Here is a 24045-nt window from a genome sequence, read left to right as displayed (position 1 = left end):
ACGGGAGACGACTGTAGGTTCATGATCGCTCAAGAATGCTATTGGCACATGGTAGAATGAAGCAGGCTCACCCATAAAGCCATAAAGAAAACCACGAGATATGCCCCAGGTTATTAGGTGAAAGAAAAATATCACCACCCTTCTACTGATTTAAAAAGGACTATGACAGTCCTAGTTTGATCTCATCGGGTCAGACAACCTCCTGACCAATATAAAGGAGGAGCTAGTGAAGTAAGTTTGACATCTACTTGAAGAAGGCGGTCTTTTACCCCTCCCCCACTTTCCTTTGATTATAAAACTGTAGCGCACTTAATCCTCGGGGCAGAGCCCCGTCGCCTGCCCACTTGTCTCTCTCTCACAAGCGTCTTGTATTAACAAATCTACTTCTTGCCTATCACTCTGCCTCTTGCTGAATTCCTTCTGCACTGAGACACAAAGAGCATCAGCCTCAGTAAATCCAGACATCAGACGAGTGATTCTAATTAAAAGACTGTGGGTTCAAGTCCCAATCTGAGGTACACAGTTTCAGCACAACTGATTAGAGTTTGTGATATCAATCCAACAAGTTGATGATAATTACACTCATTATTGAGCATTTATTCAGAGCCAAAGTAAGCACCAATCACTTTACAAACATAATCTCAATAAACCATAATAATTTCATGAGAAAGTTGAGGCCTAGGGAGTTTTAACTAGTTCTCCTAAGGTTAAAACAACTGAACAGTGGCAGAGATTCCAGTTCAATAGTTCAACTAAGTTTGAGCTGTGTACAGATGACAAGACAGGGATAGGGTCCTGCCCTTAGGAAATTTACCATCTACCTGGAGGGACAGGACACAGGCGAGGCAACACTTACAACACGCTTTGTTAACTGTTCTAGAAAAAGTCAATAATGAAGCACAAGGAAATCACCTAACTCTGGGAAAGGTCAAAGAAGTCTTCTTAGAGGAGGAAGTATTGAAGAAGTCTTAAAGGTGAATAAAAGTTTAGTGAAAAGCAAAGAGGGACAGAAAGTGGGACTGGCCAGTGTAAAGAATGGTGAATGCTCAGAGCTATGCAGTAATTCATAATGACTTGATAAGTACATTTGGGTGGAGCTATCACCAAGAGGTGAGACTGAGGAAGTACAGAGACTAGATCATTAAGGAGTCTGAAAAAGGGAACCCTAGCAGGATTATAAACAGATAGTGGAAGGATATAAATGCATGTGTGTAAAAGGTTATTGCAGGATATGATATCAAGAGCACAGGCAACAAAAGAAAAAACAGATAAAGTAGATTATATCAAAATTAAAAACTTTTGTGCATCAAAGTATACTCTTAACAGAGAAAAAGGACAACTCATGCAATGAGACAACAACAACAACAAAATCCAATTCAAAAATAGGCAAAGGAGTTGAACTGATTTTTCTTCAAAAAAGATACATAAATGCCTAATAAGCATATGAAAAGATGTTCAATAACGCTAATCATTAGGGTAATTCAAACCAAAACCAAAATGAGATATCACCTCACAGTCAGTAGGATGGCTATAATTAAAAAAAAAAAAAAGAAAATGACAAGTGTTGGTGAGAAAGTGGAAAAATTGGAACACTTCTATATTTCTGGTGGGAGTGTAAAATGGTGCAGCTGCTGTGGAAAACAGTAGGGCGGTTCCTCAAAAAATTAAAAATAGAATTACCATATGGTCCAGCAATTCCACTTCTGGGTATGTACCCAAAAGAATTGAAAGCAGGATCTCAAGAGCTATCTGTCCACTCATGTTCATAGCAACATTACTCATAATAGCTGAAAGGTAAAAGCAACCCAAGGTCCATCTAGTCAAAGCTATGGTTTTTCCAGTGGATATGTATGGATGTGAGAGTTGGACTATAAAGGAAGCCAAGCGCCGAAGAACTGATGCTTTTGAACTGTGGTGTTGGAGAAGACTCTTCAGAGTCCCTTGGACAGCAAGGAGATCCAGCCAGTCCATCCTAAAGGAAATCAGTCCTGAATATTCATTGGAAGGACTGATACTGAAGCTGAAGCTCCAATACTTTGGCTACCTGATGCAAAGAACTGACTCATTAGAAAGGACCCTGATGCTGGGAAAGATTGAAGGCGGGAGGAGAAGGGAATGACAGAGGATGAGATGGTTGGATGACATCACTTACTCAATGGACATGAGTTTGAGTAAGCTCCGGGAATTGGTGATGGACAGGGAGGCCTGGCATGCTGCAGTCCACAGGATCACAGAGTCGGACACAACTGAGTGACTGAACTGAACTGAACTGAATAGCAACCCAAGTGATGAGTGAATAAATAAAATGTGGTATACATATGTACAAGAGACCATTATTCATCATTAAAAAGGAAAAAAATCCTGGTACATGTTACATTATGGATGAACCTTGAACCTCACTGTGTTAAGTGAAATAGCTGTGCTGTGTGCTCAGTTGCCAGGCTCCTCTGTCCATGAAAGGACAAATACTGTATGAAGTACCTAGAGTAGTCATATTCATAGAGACAGAAGATAGAGTGATGGCTACCAGGAGCCAGGGGGATGGGTCAGTTCAGTTCAGTCCCTCAGTCGTGTCCAAATCTTTGCAACCCCATGGACTGCAGCACACCAGGCTTCCCTGTCCATCATCAACTCCTGGAGCTTGCTCAAACTCCAGGTGATGTCCATCGAGTCAGTGATGCCATCCAACCATCTCATCCTCTGTCATCCCCTTCACCTCCTGCCTTCAATCTTTCCCAGTATCAGGGTCTTTTCGAATGAGTCAGCTCTTCACATCAAGTGGCCAAAGTACTGGAGCTTCAGCTTCAGCATCAGTTCTTCCAGTGAATATTCAAGACTGATTTCCTTTAGGATTGACTGGTTTGATTTCCTTACTGCCCAAGGGACTCTCAAAAGTCTTTTCCAATATAACAGTTCAAAAGCATCAATTCTTCGGCACTCAGCTTTCTTTTTAGTCCACCCCTCACATCTGTAGATGACTACTGGAAAAACTTTTGACTAGTCAAAAAATCTTTGACTAGACGGACTTTGTTGGCAAAGTAATGTCTCTGCTTTTTAATATGCTGTCTAGATTGGTCATAGCTTTTCTTCCAAAGAGCAAGTATCTTTTAATTTCATGGCTGCAGTCATGATCTGCAGTGATTTTGGAGCCCCAAAATAATAAAGTCTGTCACTGTTTCCATTGTTTCCCCATCTACTTGTCATGAAGTGATGGAACCGGATGCCATGACCTTTGTTTTTTGAACATCAAGTTTTAAGCCAGTTTTTTCACTCTTCTTTTTCATTTTCATCAAGAGGCTCTTTAGTTCCTCTTCTATTTCTGCCATAAGAATGTTGCCATCTGCATATCTGAGGCTATTGATATTTCTCCCGGCAATCTTGATCCCAGTTTGTGCTTCATCCAGCCTGGCATTTCACATGATGTACTCTGCAAATAAGTTAAATAAGCAGGGTGACAACATACAGTCTTAATGTACTCCTTTCCCAATTAGGAACCAGTCTGTTGTTCCGTTTCTAGTTCTAATTGTTGCTTCTTGACCTGCATACAGGTTTCTCATGAGGTAGGTAAGATGGTCTGGTATTCCCATCTCTTTAAGAATTTTCTACAGTTTGCTATGATCCACACAGTCAAAGGCTTTAGAGTAGTCAATGAAGCAGAAGTAGATGCTTTTCTAGAATTCTCTTGCTTTTCCTATGATCCAGTGGATGTTGGCAATTTGATCTCTGGTTCCTCTGCCTTTTCTAAAACCAGCTTGAACATCTGGAAGTGCTCAGTTCACGTACTGTTGAAGCCTCACTTGGATAATTTTGAGCATTACTTCGCTAGCGTGTGAAATGAGTGCAATTGTGTGGTAGTTTGAGCATTCTTTGGCATTACCTTTCTTTCGGACTGGAATGAAAACTGACCTTTTGCAGTCTTGTGGCCACTGCTGAGTTTTTCAAATTTGTTGGCATATTGAGTGCAGCACTTTCACAGCATCATCTTTTAGGATTTGAAATAGTTCAGGGGAATTCCATCACCTCCACTAGCTTTATTCCTAGTGAGACTTCCTAAGGTCCACTTGACTTCGCACTCCAGGATGTCTGGCTCTAGGCAAATGATCACACGATCGTGGTTATCTGGGTCATTAAAATCTCTTTTGTATACTTCTTCTGTGTATTCTTGCCACCCCTTCTTAATATCTTCTGCTTCTGTTAGGTCCATACCGTTTCTATCCTTTATTGTGCCCATTTTTGCATGAAATGTTCCCTTGGTATCTCTAATTTTCTTGATATCTCTAGTCTTTCCCACTCTATTGTTTGCCTCTATTTCTTTGCATTGATCACTGGGGAAGGCTTTCTTATCTCTCCTTGCTGTTCTTTGGAACTCTGCATTCAGATGGGTATATCTTTCCTTTTCTCCTTTGCCTTTCACTTCTCTTTTCTCAGCTATTTGTAAGGCCTTCTCAGACAACCATTTTGCCTTTATGAATTTCTTTTTCTCGGGGATGGTTTTGATCACCACCTCCTGTACAATGTTATGAATCTCCATACATAGTTCTTCAGGCACTCTGTCTATCAGATTTAAACCCTTGAATCTATTTGTCACTTCCACTGTATAATTGTAAGGAATTTGATTTAGGTCATACCTTAATGGTCTAGTGGTGTTCCCTACTTTCTTCAATTTAAGTCTGAATTTGGCAATAAGGAGTTCATGATCTGGGCCACGGTCAGCTCCCGGTTTTGTTTTTGAGATGGATGGTGGTAGTGATTTCACAACGTGAATGTACTTGATGCCACTTAACCATACAGATTAAAATGGTGAATTTTATGTTATGTGGATTTTACCACAAAAAAATTAGGACAATAGCATTAATATGGAAATGCAAAGAGGAAAGAGGAGATCACTTAAAAAGCTGATGCCCATGGGCAAAGAATCCAGTAAGAGCCTGCTAATGTAAGACAGTGCCAACAGAGATGCAGGGGACATACACTAGAGATCTCTAGGGGGTGAATGGCTGGATGGGGTGTCAGGAAGAATGAGGAGCTGAAAGGCTACTCCCATAGTCCTGATATGAAGGAATGATGAACAGTGGTATCCATCACCAAGACAGGGCCCACAAAGTTGATGGGAGAGGAACAGGCTTCTGAGAAGATGCTGAGTTCAGCTTTGGACAAGCTGAATTTGAAGTACCTAAAGAATGTGTGCTGTGCTTAGTTGCTCAGTCATGTCCGACTCTTTGCAACCCCATGGACTGTAGCCTGCAAGGCTCCTCTGTCCATGGGGATTCTTCAGGCAAGAATACTGGCGTGGGTTGCCCCGCCCTCCTCCAGGGGATCTTCCTAACCCTGGGATCAAACCCAGATCTCCCAAATTGCAGGCAGATTCTTTACCATCTGAGCCACTAGGAAAGCCCACCTGGAGAATATCCAGTGGCACTATCTTAAAGAAATCAGATATACTACAAATTGATCTCAGAAAGTTTGATATTTTATGTATGATAATAGTATTATGGTTATTTTTTAAAGTTTGTATCTTTTGTAGAAAATAGGGGTGAGTGGGGCAGGGCTGGCCATGGGGTGATAGTTCTTAGGGCTGAGTTATGAAACACAGAGATTCATTAAGCAATTCTATCTATTCTGGGGACTGATCAAAAATCACCATAATACAAAGTTTAGAAAGCAACAATAAAGAGAGATGTAAAACTGTAGGGCGGAAATAAGGACATTATTTTATTATCAACAATAATAATACAAAGGACTACCACTTGGGGGGTCTCTGTGGCAGGCACCTTGCTGGGCCCTTGACATGTACTTTTCAGGAGAACTCTCATTTTACTAAAGTTCAGAGAGGTCAAGTGTCTTGCATAACAAGTAGCAAACTTTAGATTATATGAGGTATAATCAGAGGGAGAAAATACAACAGGAAGCTAAAAGGGCTAAACAAGGAAAAGTACGGACTACTGACACTTGAGAACAGGAAGAGAACCTATACCTACCACTTATAAAGAAGGTGGTGGGTGGAGTACTTTGCAAACCAAGAAGGAACAGAGATTCACAAAGAAAGGAGTGGCTCTTACTGTCAAATACCACACAAAGTGCAGGCAAGATAGCAACTAAAAACTGCTCACTGTTTTTTTACATTTAGGAGGCTGGGAGTACCTCAAGCTTTGGGCAGAACTGCCATAGTGGTGGGGCTAGAAACCAAGTTGGCAGCAAGTGGGTAGCAAATTGGGCCTACTCTTTTGATAAGATATGCTGTGAAGGGAACTTGAAAAATTGGTGTGATATTGTGATTTATAATAAGAAATACATATTTGGTCTTCATGCATTTCTAGCAGAGCTTCTAAAACCCTTGGCATTTCCTAAGTGATGAAAGTGATAAAGATGTCTTTTGTTAATGAGGTAACTCTTGGACCACTCCTGAAGGATGGGGTTGGCTGCCAGGAGAATCAACCATGTTTTTAGAGGGGTGGAACTCTTCCACACTTCTGACCTCTAGGGATGGGAGAGGGGGCCAGAGATCAAATCAGTTACCAATGGCCAATGATTTAATCATTCATGCTTATATAATGAAGCCTCCATAAAACCCCAAAAGGATGGGGTTTATAGCACTTTTCAAGTTGGTGAACATCTCTTTCCATGTGGCTGTCTCTGAGTTATATCTTTTTAAAATAAAAACAGTTTAAAAAAAGAACCTCCCTAGTGGTCCAGAGTTAAGACAGTGCTTCTACTGCAGGGGGTGCAGGTTCAATCCCTGGTCAGGAACTAAGATCCCTCATGCTAGCACGGCCAAAAATTTTTTTAAATAAATAGATAAAGATCTCAAAGAACACAAAACTAAACCAGTGATTCAATAAGTAAATGTGTCTCTGAGTTCTGTAAGCCACTCTAGCCAATTAATCAAACCCAAGGAAGGAGGGAAAGAGGAGAGCAAAAAAGTTGGCTTAAAACTCAACATTCAGAAAACTAAGATCATGGCATCTAGTCCCATCACTTCGTGGCAAATATAAGGGGAAAAGTAGAAACAGTGGCAGATTTTATTTCCTTGGGCTCCAAAATCACTTTGGACAGTCAATGCAGCCATAAAATTAAAAGGCGCATGCTCCTTGGAAGAAAAGCTATGACAAACACAGATAGCATATTAAAAAGCAGAGATATCACTCTGCTGACAAAGGTCCACATAGTTAAAGCTATGGTTTTTCCAGGAGTCATGTATGGATGTGAAAGTTGGACCATAAAGAAGGCTGAGCACTTTATGAATTGATACTTTTGAATTGTGGTGCTGGAGAAGACTCTTGAGAGTCTCTTGGACAGCAGGGAGATCAAACCAGTCAATCCTAACGGAAATCAACCCTAAATATTCATTGGAAGGACTGATGCTGAAGCTGAAACTCCAATACTTTGGCCACCTGATGAGAAGAACTGACTCACTGGAAAAGACCCTGAATGTGGGAAAGACTGAGAGCAGGAGGAGAAGCGGGTGACAGAGCCATCTCATCATGGTTGGGTGGCATCACCAACTCAGTGGACATGCATTTGAGCAAACTCTGGGAGATAGTGAAGGACAGGGAAGCCTGGTGTGCTGCTTTCATGGAATCTCAAAGAGTCGGACACAACTGAGAGACTGAACAAGAACAAGGACAGAGGGAGTGTGGGAACCTCTGACTTATAGCCAGTTGGTCAGAAGCACAGATCACACCTGGGATTTCAATTGGCATCTGAAGGCAGTTGGGCAGTCTTGTGGGATTGAGCCCTTAACCTGTGGGATCTGATGCTATCTCTGGGTAGTTCTCGTCAGAACTGAATTGAGTTTCAGGACACCCAGCTGGTATCCAAGGATGGTTTGGTAGTGTGGGGAAACCTCCACACATCAGAATTGGTCCCAAACTATAATTAGCTAATAACTAGAGGAAGGTAGCCCCAAAGGTGAGAGAAGCTTGACTGTGTTGGTGTGGGGGAGGGAAACAGCCAGAGGAGAGACTGAAGACAGAAGAAAGGGAGGTGACTGTGATGGCGCAGTGCCAAGGGATCGGGAGGGGGGGATCCAGTGCCCAGGGGACAGACTGCCTTGGACGGGAGGAGAGGCACCTCCCTGGGGAAGGGGAAGAAGAAAGGAGGCTATTTGTGGGCTGGGGCTTAGAAAAGGAACGAGGGAGTCATGACATCAGAGAGCAGGTGAACTGGAAGTGGGGCCAGTGAGTAAGACGAAGGCAAGGAGGGGTTCTGGCCAGAGACCGGTATGTTGGATTTCTGAGCTGGAGCAGTCATGACAAGGTCCAGGGTGTGCCGGGCTGAGGTGGCAGTTGTGGCACCAGAGTTAAAAGGTCAAGAATTATGACATGGATGATCCTGAGGAAGAGATATGAGGGGGAGAAAAAAGTCTGATGTGTTCCATCCTCAGAGAGATCAGGGGAAAGCAGTTCCCTGGTTTAAGACAGAATCACATTTTGAGATTTTGAAAAATAATTCTAAGTCCTAACTCATGGCTAGTCTAAACACCTCTTGCCAAAATGTAAATCTGTAGCTTCCTCAAGAGTAGACCAAATATTTAGATCCCATAACAGACTGAAACCATGGAGCAGGAAACCTCCACGATTAACCCTGGCTCTGTCAGTTACCAAATGGGTTAAATCTATTTGAGTTAACCTTTCTGAGTTAGACTGGGGCCTGCTCTCCATTCACTCACTCCGCAAACATGCCTTCTCTCTGCCAGGTCCCAGAGATTCAACAACAAATGATGTTTATGGAGCTCACAAACAAGCAGAGGAACCAATCCTGACAATGTGAAGATTCTAGGGCAGAGGTAGGTTAGAAAGTGCAGTATGGCTGTGTGAACACAAAGATAGGAGCCTAGAAGGGGGAAGGAGCACAGAAGAGTTAACGTGAGATGAATCTTACAGAAGGAGCAGAGAGCACCAGTCTGGGAATTGCAAGAAGGGCATTCTTGGAAGAGGAACAACATGTGAAAGGGTACCAAGGGCCAGCATAGTCATGAACTATAACAATCTGGCTTGGTAGAACTGCAGTTCTTAAGTGGTAGTCTGCACGAGAATTGGCCTCAAGTATTCCAGCCCCTGAGAGCAATGGATTTGATAGGGCTAGGAATCTGCATTTTTATTATTTTTTATTATTTTTTCTAAATTTCAGCTCCCCATGACAATCCTTATTCTTTTATTTTAAAAAAATAGTCTCTTATTTAAAAATTTTTTATTTAGTATTTATTTATTTTTGACTGCCTGGGTCTTCATTGCTGCGTGGGCATTCTCTAGTTGCAGCGAGCAGGGGCTACTCTCTAGCTGCAGTGAGCAGGCTTCCCGCTGCAGTGGCTTCCTGCTGTGGAGCACAGGCTCTAAGGTGCATGAGCTTCAGTAGCTGTGGCACATGGACTCCACAGCTGTGGCTCCCAGGCTTAGTTGCCCCGTGGCATGTGGGATCTTCCCAAAGCAGGGATCAAACCGTGTCCCCTGCACTGGCAGGTGGATTCTTAAATCAAACTGGACCACCGGGGAAGTCCTAGAACCTGCATTTTTAAAACAAATGTCCTCTGTGCTTCTGAGGACAGTTCACACAGCAAAACCCTGGGGGAGAACATAGGGTAGCTGGTAGGAAGGAGTAAAGGTTAGGATAAGGCAGAAATTTTGGTCAGGACCACAGTGCTCAGTCTATAAGCAGTGAGGCACCTTTGGGGAGTGCCCTGATGACCTCTGTCCTAGAAATCCTAGTCTGGAGGTGGTACTGGCAAGACCCTGGAGAAAAGGAGGGTTGCTACATTCAAGCAAGACATGAAGGGTTCCTTCAAGGGAAAGTGTGTTATTTAGAGATCAAACTACAACGAGGACCTGATCCTACCACCTACTCACTAGCTGGGGGGCAGCCAGGACACCCTTGGGCTCCTGGGAGACAAAATCTCCTCTGAGGGAACACATAGTGACAGCCACGCTGGCCCACACAGTGCACACAAGCCTACACAGAATCCAGGCCAGGGGCCACTCCCTGCGGTTCTGAGGCCTGTGCTGAGTCACCTCTCACCGGAACAAGCGACTCAGAGACCCTGGGATTGCTTCACATGCTGCTGCTTGGATTCCCCTTGGTTTCCAGGCCAAGGAAGGAGAAAGAATAAACTCTAACCAAAGGTGCCCAGCCCCAACCCCTTCCCCTTCTCTCTTCACTCCTCACCCTAGAAGGGATAAACAACTGATTTCCCAGTTTCACAGTCCTCTTGGCCGCTCCTGCAGAATAAGGGCAGAGGTAAGCACCTCTCAGAACCAATCCAAGGCTGGAAGGGACTTGATGTTAACCTGGCAGGGGCCTCAGGGAGGGGGCCAGGCTGGCTAACCTGAAGCCCGCATCACCACCCAGTTCTGGCTCCAGGGGAGGGGCACTCACCACAAGTTACTCACGACTGCCTGGTAACTTCCTGGTCGACTGACACAAGGGTGACCTCGCACAGAACTACACCGTTTCCTGGGCTTTGGCTTCCTCTATAAAATGATGGAGCTGGACTCAAAGAAACTTATCCAGTCCTGCCATTCCTGGACTGCCTGGGCTAAAGTGATTGGGGCCGAATATCCTCCTTCAAACGTGCCCAGGAGCTTCGATGGTGGCTCAGATGGTGAGGAGTCTGCCTGCAATGCAGGAGACCCAGGTTCAAACCCTGGGTCAGGAAGATGCCCTGAATAAGGAAATGGCAACCTACTACAGTATGCTTGCCTGGAGAATCGCATGGACAGAAGAGCCTGGCTAGCCCCAGTTCATTGGGTTGCAGAGTCAGACACGACTGAGCAACTAACATTTCATTCAAGGTGCCTAGGAGGTCCAGGAGCTATTTCAGGTACTCTCAAGACACAAAGATCCATTTATTTATTATTTTCTGAACACTGCTATGTGCAAATAACCAGTCAATCCTAAAGGAAATCAGTCCTGAATATTCATTGGAAGGACTGACGCTGAAGCTGAAACTCCAATGTTTTGGCCACTTGATGCAAAGAACTGACTCACTGGAAAAGACCCTGATGCAGGGAAAGATTGAAGGCAGGAGAAGAACACTAGAGAGGATGAGATAGTTGGATGGCATCACCAACTCAATGGACATGAGTTTGAGAAAGCTCCAGGAGTTAGTGACGGACAGGGAAGCCCGACGTGCTGCAGTCCATGGGGTCTCAAAGAGTCAGACACGACTGAGTGACTGAACTGAACTGAACTGCTATGTGCAAATATAAGAACAGCCATTGTTTTCAAGCGCTTTCTATGTACCAGCATTATGCTAAGCATTTTACACTTATTTGCCCATCACAACAACCCAACAAAGTGGGAACTATTATTATATTTCATAAATGTAAAAATTGAGGCTCAGAGAGACTAAGTATCTTGTCTAAGAACATTCAGCTGGTAAAACAGCAAAACGCATATCAGCTCCAGGTTGGTGAGCTTCAAAGACCAGGGTCTTTCCATTCCATCACACTTTACAATGCTGGTCAGCAAGGATTAATTTGTTGTTGTTGCCGTTGTTTAGTTGCTAAGTCGTGGACTCTTGTGACCCCATGGACTGTAGCACACCAGGCTCCTCTGTCCATGGGATTTCCCAGGTAAGAATATTGGAGTGGGTTGCCATTTCCTTTCCCAGGGGAATATTCTCAACCCAGGGATCAAACCCGTGTCTCCTGCATTGGCAGGTGGATTCGTTACCACTGAGCCACCTGGGAAGCCCTAAGGATTAGTTAGATGCAGATCTTGGCCTATACTGAAGTGGATGCAGGGGAGAGAAAGAGGAAGGACAGATCAAGTGATTATTGAAATTATTTTATTTTATTTTCTGGCAGCACCTCAAGGCTTATGGGATCCTAGTTACCCAACCAGAGATCAAACCCATGCTGTTGGCAATGAAAGCATGGAGTCCTAACCAGTGGACCACCGGGGAATTCCTGAAATTACTTACTAAATGAGAATAAGAACAGTACCAACCTCAACTGGTGGTTGTGAGAATTAAATGATTAATACATTTATAAGTGCTTTAAAAAGACAGCTACTAATATATACCATTAACTATTGTTATTAACGAATGTTTTATATATATAGATATATAGTAAATTGCCATTTTAAAATGTGGCAATGTATACATACCATAAAATTTACCGTTTTAATCATTTTTAAGTGAACAGTTCGGTGGCATTAAACACAAACATATTGTTGTGCAACCGTCACCACTATCTATCTCCGGAATTTTTTCATCTTCTCCAACTGAAATTCTGCCATTGGTCTTTAAATAATTATTAATGCAACTCATTATGATGCTAAATATTTGCATGCTCCTATCCCCTTGACCGGAGAAGGCAATGGCACCCCACTCCAGTACTCTTGCCTGGAAAATCCCATGGATGGAGGAGCCTGGTAGGCTGCAGTCCATGGGGTCGCTAAGAGTCGGACACGACTGAGCGACTTCACTGTCACTTTTCACTTTCATGCATTGGAGAAGGAGATGGCAACCCACTCCAGTGATCTTGCCTGGAGAATCCCAGGGACGGGGGAGCCTGGTGAGCTGCCGTCTATGGGGTCGCACAGAGTAGGACACGACTAAAGCGACGTAGCAGCAGCAGCAGCAGCATCCCCTTGACAAAATGCTATAGGCTGCAGAGCAGGGCACGGGGTTGGAGATCATAGCCCTGGGTTCAAATTCAGATTCCTTCAAAGTCTATTTGAACTTTAAAATTCTCAACATCTATTTCTCCATGAGGATGAGACTAATACACGGAGACCATACAAGGTTGTGATTAGTACTAAATGAGATCTCTGAGGAAAAAGCACATTGCAACAGCCATACAAAGAGCTCCAACCCTTTGATTGGTGGATGGATTCTTTTAAGCCCCCAGCTCAGCACCTGGCACAAAAAAGGAACTCAGAAATCTACACCAACCGGAGAAGCTCAAAGCTGTTGGGCCATACTGACCCCTGGTGGTAGCCCAAAACTCTGCACCATGGCTGGCCTCCCAGGTACACTTAGGGGCTAACTGGGGAATGGCTCCTGGAGGAGGGCGTGGCTACCCACTCCAGTATTCTTGTCTGTAGAATCCCATGGACAGAGGAACTTGGCGGGCTACAGCCCATAGGGCCGCACAGAGTTGAACACGACTGAAGCGACTTAGCACGCACAAATGGATAAGACCACGGGCCAGTTGGGAACAAGAGGGAAACCAAAGGTCACTGCTTTCCCTTCTCACCTGATTCTCTCATTGACCCAGGACGTTCTCCAAGCTCAACCCTATGTTCCAAATGGGCCAGTCTCCTTTCTGTACTCTTGACTTTCTCTTACCACTTTTACTCCTGTTGGAACACACCCCCAACAACACTCTGGGGACTCCATCAGAGATTCAGAACACTCTGAACCTCCATCAGACCTGCTCCCGTCCACCTCATTCAGAAGGCCCCCTGGAGCGTTCCAGCCATGGTCTCCTTCACTCCTTTTTTAACCTCTACAGAACTCACAGCCCGTACTTAACTATGTGCTGTGTATATTTCTCTCCCAGGTTTCCTTCCTTGATATAATTTCCTTGTTTTCTTACAGTTTCCCAGGGTCTACAGAGCAAGAACTGAAGTGACAGACAGGGCTCCTTAAAAGTCATACTTTTTGAAGTATAGTTGATTTACAGTACTAGTTTCAGGTATCAGATCAGATCAGATCAGATCAGTCGCTCAGTCGTGTCCGACTCTTCTCGACCCCATGAATCGCAGCACGCCAGGCCTCCCTGTCCATCACCAACTCCCGGAGTTCACCAAGACTCACGTCCATCGAGTCAGTGATGCCATCTAGCCATCTCATCCTCTGTCGTCCCCTTCTCCTCCTGCCCCCCAATGTAATTCAAAATTTTTATAGATTATACTCCATGTAAGGTTATAAAATATTGGCTATATATATCTTTGTATGTTACTCATTTTATACATAGTACTCTTAAGCCCTTACCCCTATCTTGCCCCCACCTCCCTACAGATAACCACTAGTTTTTCTCTATATTTGTGAGTCTGTTTCTGTTTTGTTATATTCGTTCATTTGTTTTATTCTTTAGATTTCACATAGAAGTTATAACATACAGTATTTGTTTTTCTCTGTCTGCCTTGTCTCATAACACTCTCCAGGTCCATCCATGCTCTTGTGAATGGCAAAATTTCATTCTTTTTTATGGCTGAGTAATATTCCTGTGTGTGTGTGTGTGTGTGTGTGTGAGAGAGAGAGAGAGAGAGAGAGAAAGACATGTTTATCCATTCATCTGTTGGTGGACACTGAGGTTGCCTCAGTATCTTGGCTATTGTAAATGATGCTGCTGTGAATATTGGGGGGCATGTATTTTTCAAATGAGTGTTTTTCAGTTTGGGGAGATATATATATATATAAGATGTCACACACAAAGGGACACTACTTAGCCATAAAAAAGAATGAAGGCCTATATATGTATATCTAGGGCTTCCCAGGTGGTTCAAGTGGTGAAGAATCCAGTTGCCAATGCAGGAGACACAGGAGACATGGGTTCAATCCCTGGGTGGGAAGATCCCCTGGAGGAGGTAATGGCAACCTACCCCCTACCCTAATATTTTTGCCTGGAAATCTGATGGGTTACAGTCCATGGGGTCACAGAGTCAGACACAACTGAGCACACACTCTTCATATATATATATATATATATATATATATATATATATATATATATATATTCACACCCAGGAGTGGTATTGCTGGATCACTAGTAGTTCTATTTTTAGTCTTTTGAGACACCTTTATACTGTTCTCCATAGTGGCTGCACCAATTTACACTCCCACCAAGTGTGCATGAGGGTTCCCTTTTCTCCACATACTCACCAACATTTCTTATTTATCGTCTTTTTGATGATAGCCTTTCTGGCAGGTGTGAGGTGATAGCTCTTTGCGGTTTTGATCTGCATTTCTCTGAGGATTAGCAATGTTGAGCATCAAAAATGACACATTTTTTAATTCAAAATATGAGCCAAGTACAGTGTTTTGGGTACTTTTAAAACATGCCAATCCTCTTAATAATTCTAATGGAACTCTAGTGCAAATTACATATTATTTCAACTTATAGATAACAAAACTGAGCCTCAGAAATGTTGTGACTTTCCCAAAGTCATAGCTAGTAAGCGGTTTGAACCTGTGTGTGCCTGCTTACAAATCCAGAGAGTACACTTTCTCTCCCCTGTCCACTGCTCTCAGTTGTTAGCACCTGCCTGTAATAGTGACTTGGGAAAGAATTCAAAACACCTGCGCTTGGAGGGTTACGTGATGGGTTTGATTAGCAATGTCTGCGGTGAGTGAGGAAGGTGAATGGTGATGCATGCGCCTCGCACTTGCCATCCTTCCATCATCCCGTGCGGGATGGGCCTATGTGAGGATACTCCACATTGTTGTGAACATGGTTTCCAGAAGGCAGAATATGCTGAATAAGCATGAGCTTTAAAGGAAGACTGACCTGTATTAAAACTAAGCTCCATCAATTTTTGGAACTTTGAAATGTTGCTTGGCCCTTTCTTTAAGCTTTGGATTTCATATATGTGAATGTGCATAATAACCCCTGGGTTGTTATAAGGGTTTAATGGTATTAATTTTGCAAACACCCTAGGTATGGCATCTGGAACAAAGTAAGTGTTCACCCGGTGTTACCTCCCTCTCTCTTTCTATTAGAAACAGAGAGCCCGATTCCTCTCAGGAAGTAGTTTGGAGGGTATTATCCTTCCTGTTGTTCAGTCGCTGAGTCATCGTGTCTGACTCTTGGTGACCCCATGGACTGCAGCATGTCAGGCCTCCCTGTCCCTCACTCTCTTTCCTAGGAAATAATAATTGTATGTCAATACTATCACAAAATAAAAGCTTTAACATGATAAAACCATCTGATATCAGTAGCCCCCAAATGTGATGTGCCAGGAAGGACACAACATTGTCCATGTAGTACTCCTGCCAAAAGTGTCTAACTTGAATCTAAACACAAGGTAAGAATCTGACAAAGACAAAGCAACTGGCCTGGTGCTTCAGCAAGACCAGTGTTTAAAACAACAACAAAAACCCTGTTCTAGATTAAAGAAAATAGAAGAGATACATAAACCAAATGCAGCCTTGTATCAATGTTAAATTTCCCAAGGGTGATGATTATGTTGCAGCTACGTAGGAGAACATCCATTTTCTTGGGAGACACTTGCTAAAGTATTTTGGAGTGACGTGTCATGACGCCTACAACTAACTCAGTGGTTTAGGGAAAGCTGTGTGTGTATATGCATCTGTATACAGAGTTAAAGCGAATATGGCAAAACGTTAATTCAGTCTAAGGAAAGGGAACGCAGCGTTCATTGTGTCACTCATAGCTTTTCTGAAGATTTGAAATATTTCAAAATAAGAAGTCAGGAATAAGATATATATTCTAGTTAGCAAAGTTTTAAAACTATCATGCTTCATGTTGGTGAGAGTATAGTCAAATAAACACACTAATAAATTCCAAAAGATAAACTGACACAACTATTTCAGAAAACAACTTTGCAATGCATGTCTGTGGACTTTAAAACAGTGCTTCTGTTTCTGGCAGCTTGCCTTAAGTAAACAACGGAAGAAGAAAATAATGGAAAAAAGTATTCACTGCGATGTTTTCTCCAGTGGTAAAAACCGAAGGGAAAAAACCTAAATGTCCAGCTATTGAGGAATGACTAAGTAAACTACACCAACTTGATGGGCTATAAGGTGGCTATTAAAATCGAGAATTATGAATAATAATTCTTAAAATATTTGAAGGCTGTATAGCAACATGAGAAACAGGAAGTATAAGTTAAATTTTTTAAAAAGCAAAAGAATTAGCACAAAGAAGTGGGAAGAAAAAATAAGCCTTTTTTCTTTTCACAAGGCTGGGTAGAAGTTCAGTTTGAGACATTTCTCTAAGAGCCCTGGGAGTTCCCTGGTGGCCTAGCAGTCAGGATTCTGGGCTTTCACTGCTGTGGCCTGGGTTCAATCCTTGGTCAAGAAACAGATCACACAAGCCATGCATCACAACCAAAAAAAAAAAAAAAAAAGCCCCAATTCTTAGAGAATCTTTGAAGGAGTAGTTACAATCTATCTACAATATATCTAAGACTTTAAAGCTATTTTTATGAGAGAGGGAATACATCATTCTAAATGAAACAAAGGAGAGAAAAAGCCTTTGAATTGGGGCCTGACACTGCCTGCATATCTGGGACTTTAAATGCTTCAAATCATTAATCATGAGATCCTAGAGAATAATAATCCATCCTAATTATAATATTTTTTTAAATGAATGTATTTGAGCAATAGAAATGATGGACCATTAAACATTCATTCAGACCACTCAGCGTGTGTCCCTGGTGCTCAGTTAGTAAAGAATCCGCCTGCCAGTGCAGGAGAAGCGGGTTCCATCCCTGGGTCAGGAAGATCCCCTGGACAAGGAAATGGCTACCAATTCCAGTATTCTCACCTAGAGAATCCCATGGGCAGAGGAGCCTGGCGGGCTACAGTCCATGGGGCTGTAAATGAGTTGGACATGACTTAGCTACTAAACCATGACATCAGCATGTGTCCACCTATGGGGACTGAGAGGAAGTAATGAGGATGAAAAGGTTGAGAAGCAAACTGTCTCAAATGATGAGAAAATCACATATCTGTGGGGAGCGGGGAGAGGGTATGGTCACATTTTACAAGATACTAAGATACACAGGAGCAGTCCTCTCTGAAGGATAAGGGACCTTCTAGTTACCTTAAAATTCTGGTTTTCCACTATCCTAACCCTGCTCTCCAAAGAAACAAAAAAGAAAGACAGACAGACAGAAATAGTGACAAAAGACATAAAGCAATCTTGTCTCAGAAGCCCAGCTTGAATTTACGTAACCAGCAAGACCAGAATCACCAGCCTAGAAGACACATAAAGTCACATCTCTTCTACTTTTCAAAAGAAACCAAGCTTGATCACCCACATGTCAGATGAACAGAAAGCCCAATAGCCCTTTCTCCCCTTGAGTTATCGTGTATCCCTGGTTTTATACAAACCAAAGGGGGCAGTGTTGTTCTAAGTGATTTAAGGACAGAGAATGGAAGAAATATTTCCACTCACCAGACAACCTGATTAGGGGAGCAGCTGCCTCTATCACTGTTACATGTGTGGTTGATGAAAACCCTTCATGCACAGCCCGACACATGCCTGCCTCTTGCTGCTGCAGGAAGCTCACTGCTCTGCATCTCTGCAGTGCTCTGTGCTAGGCTCCCAAGGTCACTCTCACATACTGAAGTGTGTACCCGCCTCCCCACTCAATTCATGTGTTAAAAGTCCTAACCCCCAGTACCTTATATGTGTAGTATCTCTGTATCATTATATAATGTCCTTCTTTGTCTCTTATAACAATGTTTGTCTTAAGGGCTATTTTGTATGATGTTAGGATAGCCATTCCAGCTCCCTTTTAATTACTATTAGCATGGAATATCTTTCCCATTCTTTTACTTTCTACCTAGTCCTGTCTTTGAATCTAAAGTGAGTCTCTTTTAAATAGCATATAGTTGGATCATATTTTTCAAAAATCCACTATAGCATTCTCTGCCCTTTAATTGGAATGTTCAATCCAGTTACATTTAATGTAATTGATCATAAGATAGGAATTTTATCTGTTTTTTATATGTTGTATATCTTTTCTGTTCCTCTTATTTTTCCACTACTGTCTTCTATGTTGATTAGCTATGCTCTCTAGGGCACCATTTTAATTCTCTTATTTACTATATTTTTTTAGTTAATTTCTTTTTGTCCTTGGACTATGAACAACATACAATTGGACAGTTATAACTGAAATTACAATGAGTTTCTTAACTATAACAATTTGGTTCTGATGGAGAAGGCAGTGGCACCCCACTCCAGTACTCTTGCCTGGAAAGTCCCATGGATGGAGGAGCCTGGAAGGCTGCAGTCCATGGGATCGCTGAGGGTCGGACATGACTGAGCGACTTCACTTTCACTTTTCACTTTCATGCATCGGAGAAGGAAATGGCAACCCACTCCAGTGTTCTTGCCTGGAGAATCCCAGGGACGGGGGAGCCTGGTGGGCTGGCGTCTATGGGGTCACACAGAGTCGGACACGACTGAAGTGACTTAGCAGCAATGCCAACTAGTTTCACTATAATACAAAAAATTTGCCCCCATATACCTCTGTTCCTTCTCCCCTTCTTTGTTCTATAATGTTATTATCATACATTTTAATACATTGTGTGCCCATCAATGCAAATTTATTATTATTGCTTTATATAGTTATCTTTTAAGTAAGAGGAGAAAACAAAGAGTTGCAATGAGTGCATTTATACTGTCTTTTGTATCTACCTATGGAGTTACCTTAAATGGTATTCTTTTTCATGTGGTTTTAAATGAAGACGTATCCTTTAAGCCAGTCCTTGAGGGAGCCATCTAATAGTTCAAAACAATCACAATTTCTTGTAAATAAAATCCACTCTGTTCCCTTTGTCCCCAGCACCCATACAGGGAATGCAGCTATTTTCTTCAAGGCTACTTCCAACCCTGGATGGGACCAGGATAAATAAAAACATCACAAAGCCTTGCTGTTCTCACTGAAATACAGTTGGTGTTCCTTGAAAGCATTCCCCTGGTTGTTGGAGGCTTTTAGTTAGTGTCCAGTGTTCTGAAAAAGTTGACCCTGACAGTTTTTGTTGCATTTTTTTTGTTACTATAATGAAGGGATCAACTTTTGGTGTTCCTTCCTTTGGTGCTCCGCTGACATCACTTCAATATTGACATTACTAGCAATGTTAACCTTAATCAGTTGGTTAAGGCTATATCTGCCGGGTTTCTCCATTGCAAAGGTACTATTTTTTCCTTTCTATATGCTATTCCAGGGAGTTTCCCCAGTGGCTCAGTGATAAAGAATCCAACCAGTAATGCAGGAAACGCAGGTTCAATCCTTGGGTTGGGAAGCTCCCCATGAAGGAGGGAATAGCAACCCACTCCAGTATTCTTGCTGGGAAAATCCCATGGTCAGAGGAGTGTGGCAGGCTATAGTCTGTGGGGGTCACAAACAGTCTGATCATGTATGCATCCATGCTATTCAGCGAATCCAGGAAGGCCAAATCCAGCCCACTGCTTGTTTTTGTAAATAAAGTTTTATTGGTACAAAGTCACACTCATTATTTTACATATTATCTGTGGCTGCTTTCATGCTACAACAGCAGAGGTGAGTTGCTGTGAAAGAGACTTTGGCTCACAGAGACTAATAGAGTTCCTATTTGGTTCCTGGCTGGCTCTTCTTGCTCTGTTAGAAGCATATCACTAATTCTAGCCCACATATAAGGGGAGAGAAATTAAGCTTTACCTGTGGATGGAGAAGTCTCCAAGCATTTGTGGATATATGTTAAAAATAAAGCTAATTAAATATTTGGGAGTCGATACCTTAAGGCCATGCAAATATCAGGTTTCTCCTTAAATTTTTGCTCACTAATATTACCTTCATTAGTAGATCTTAGCTTAGCAATTATTCCTGTGGTGCTCTAAACATGATTTGCTGGTTCTCTCATTCCTTTCACATGTATTAATTAGAATTCTTCTATAAGGGAGATTTCTTCTTTCTTCCTTCTTCCCCACTGTTTATTTATTCAACCTTTCAGTATGGGCTCACAGATATTAATTTTAGTCTCTGGGTCATAATCCCAAATAGTCATAATTTACCTCACGGCACAGGAGCTGAGGTACTTTCTCTCGTTGGTTCGACATTAGAAGCCTAAATTTGTGACTGAGTCACTTGTTCTCTCCTTTTTTATCATCAGCAGAATAAAAATTTGATAGCCACTTCACAGGATTCTCGTGAAAATGCTGTTGAACTAGGAGGTAGGATATAAATGTTAAGACTCTGTGGTAATGTACTTCCTCTACACTCATTTTCTTCATCACGTCCCTTCTCCCCCTCTTTCCTTCCCCCTTTCCAATTCCTCCTTTCCCCCCCTCTCCCTGTGTGTTGTGCCCACTAGGGGTCCCCTGTGGCACTGGGGGTGAAGCCAGCAGGGTCTGAGTCACAGCATTTCTTTGAGGGAGGGCTGTACCAGGGCCAGCCCTAATAACCAGTATTCCTTTGCTGAGTCCCCAGGAAGCCACTTCAAGGACTCCTCTTCTCTTCTAAGCAGACCTCTTCCTGTACACAAGTCCCCCACACCCCTCATCCCCTGGAGGGCAGGGACCTTGCCTTACATCTTTTGTTACTCCCTCACCTCCCGTACTGCACAAAGCCTTTTAGACAGTCTTTAATCGACCTTGGATGCAGATTTTATCACACCCCTATTCAGCACTTTCCACTGTGCACAACACAGTCATGCCATGGCCAAACACCATCACTGAAATTCATCGGGGGGCTTCTATCACTTTCTTAAGGTTTCATTCCTACTTTGAAGATATTTGATGTTCCATGTCAACAGTCATTAACTGTGTGGGAGGCTATACACTGAGTCAGACATGCATGGTTCTGAAACTCAAGGAGCCCACAGGACACTTGGGACGAAAGAGCTCTGCACAAATAACCAACCACATGCTCTCAACCTCCTCTTGAGAGAAGCAGGCCTTTACCATCAAGAGCCATATTTAATAGCATGTAACTTATTATCCTGGCCACAAGTGATCAGAGCAGGGAAAGATGCTTGACTCAAGGGCAGCTAATTTCTGGGCGGGTTAAGTGGCTTATGAGGTGGTATGGTATGAGATGATTGGAGACTAACTAGGCCAATCAGAAACTGAATTTGTGGAATTCCTGTGTTTGCATCATCTGTTCCTGGACGTTCTGCCCTGGCTCTGTGTCATCTAACTCAGAAAGTGCCCTTCGAAGGACCCTGTTCACTGCTGCACTTTTCAATGAATTAAATTTTATTTCTGTTCTACTGGGGGAAAAAAAGAAAAGAGAATCAGATTTTTGGAGGAAGACTTGTCAGTTGACAGTGGGCACAGGAGATGAAGCACATGGAGGGATAAAAGACAGCATATCACTGAAATGGTAGAAATCTGGAATCAGCAAAAGCCTGAGCATTGCTTTTCAGAGAGTAAGAAGTAGGTGGTTTTCAGAGAGTAAGAAGTAAGAAGTAGTGCCAGACCATACAGGAGCTAAGGAAGCAGATTACTAACAAGGCAAAATGGCCAAGTATCAGAAAACAGCAAATTCCTGCCACTACAGGGGCAATGAAATATTTTGGTCCCTAGAGCTGTGCTGATCAGATTCTAAACTGCATTTAAGTCCCCAGTAAGCCCAACCATATGGCTATTCCTGAACTTCTAGCCTTGTAGCTGAGATTTCTGTCTTCCTTAATTCTATAAGGTTGCTTACAGTAACCCCTCATTACTTCTGGTGAATCTGTCCTTTGCAACCATAAGACCCTATTAGGCTCTAAGAAGAAATGGAGCTCTGGTGCCTGCTACAACACTGATGGTCTTCAAAAACATTACTAAATAAAATAAGCCAGGCACAAAAGAACAAATATTCTATCATTCCAATCATATAAAGTACCTAGAAGAGGCAAAATCAAAGCGACAGAACATAGAATAGAAGTTACCAGAGGTCAGAGTCTGGGGGGATGGGAGGAGTTACTATTTAATGGTTACAGAATTTCTATTTCAGGTGATGAAAAAGTTTTAGAAATGTATAGTTGGGATGATCACACAACATTGTGAACATAATTAATGCCTCTGAATTGTACACTTTAAAATGGCGAAAGCAGTAAAATCCATGATATATGTATTTTACCACACACTCACAAGACTCTATTAGGGGTGCCGTGATAGAAAGAACACCAGCTTAGAGTCACAGAAACTGAGTTCAAGACCCAGCTCTGTCATTTTCCAGCTGTGTCACTTTGGGCAACCTCTCAGTGTCTCAGTTTATTCATTTGAAAAATGAAAATAATAAAACCCTTTCTGGGATTTCCTGGTGGTCCAGTGGTTAAGACTGTGCTTCCACTGCAGGGGGCACAGGTTTCATCCCTAGTTGGGAAATTAGGATCTTGCATGTCAGGCAATGTGGACAAAAAAGAAAAAAAATCCCCCCCCAAACCTGACCTTTCCAAGTTTATTGTGAGGAACAATGAAGACAAAAGACATTAAGTCATTACATACATGTCTTTTGAAAATGAATCTAGTGACTCTTGCTATATGTATTGAGAAGAGGAGACAACAGGCCTCTATTCTTTGCAAGAAAGTGGAAGATTTCTTGACTGTGTGTTCCGAGTACACTGGTGTCAACAGTGTGAAGCTCACCACATTTGCCTTCAGAGACCCAGACTTCTCTGAATGCTCCTTTACTTCTTTTGCCATTTCCTGCTTTCTCAATGCATCACGCTCTCTTCCTCTAGTCCTCTTCAAGACAAGCCCTCGGGAGGAATTATTTTCCTCATTCAAATTGGAGTCCCTTTATTCCCCTTCACACAGCATACCTGTATTTAGGTCATATCTCTTTCCAGGGAGGAAAAAATTTGATCCATATAAGCTTGCTGAGTTGAACTGAAGGCTTCTCTTTTGGCATCAGCAGACATGTAGATACAAGAAATGCTGTGGGAGGGGAAGCTCTCCAAGCCCTTTGCATCTCCCACAGCCAGGCGGTTAATAATTCTGAAATACTTGCTAAGTGGGATTCTTTCTCTAGGCATCATCAAAAGGCAGGAGGTGAACCAAAGGGCTTTTCAAATTTGATTCCATTCTGACATTCTATGAGGTCTAGAAAGTAGGCGTGCACACCAAGATCGCTGAGGAGCTGTCCCAGGTCCTGAAGTGTAACTGAGAGGCAAGCCTCCCTGTTTCTCCTTTCCTTGCATACTTGCATGCTAAAGTCTCTTCAGTTGTGTCCGATTCTTTGCCACCCTACAGTCAGTAGCCCGCCAGGATCTTCTGTCCATGGGATTCTTCAGGCAAGAATACTGGAGTGGGTTGTCATTTCCTCCTGCAGGGGAATCCTGACGACCCAGAGATCAAACCTGTGTCTCTTACATCTCCTGCATTGGCAGGTGGGTTCCTTACCACTAGCACCACCTGGGAAGCCCTTCTCCTATCCCTG

The sequence above is a fragment of the Bos indicus x Bos taurus genome, chromosome 26 (genome assembly GCF_003369695.1).
Source record: "Bos indicus x Bos taurus breed Angus x Brahman F1 hybrid chromosome 26, Bos_hybrid_MaternalHap_v2.0, whole genome shotgun sequence".
NCBI lineage: Eukaryota > Metazoa > Chordata > Mammalia > Artiodactyla > Bovidae > Bos > Bos indicus x Bos taurus.
This window is presented reverse-complemented; position numbering follows the sequence as displayed.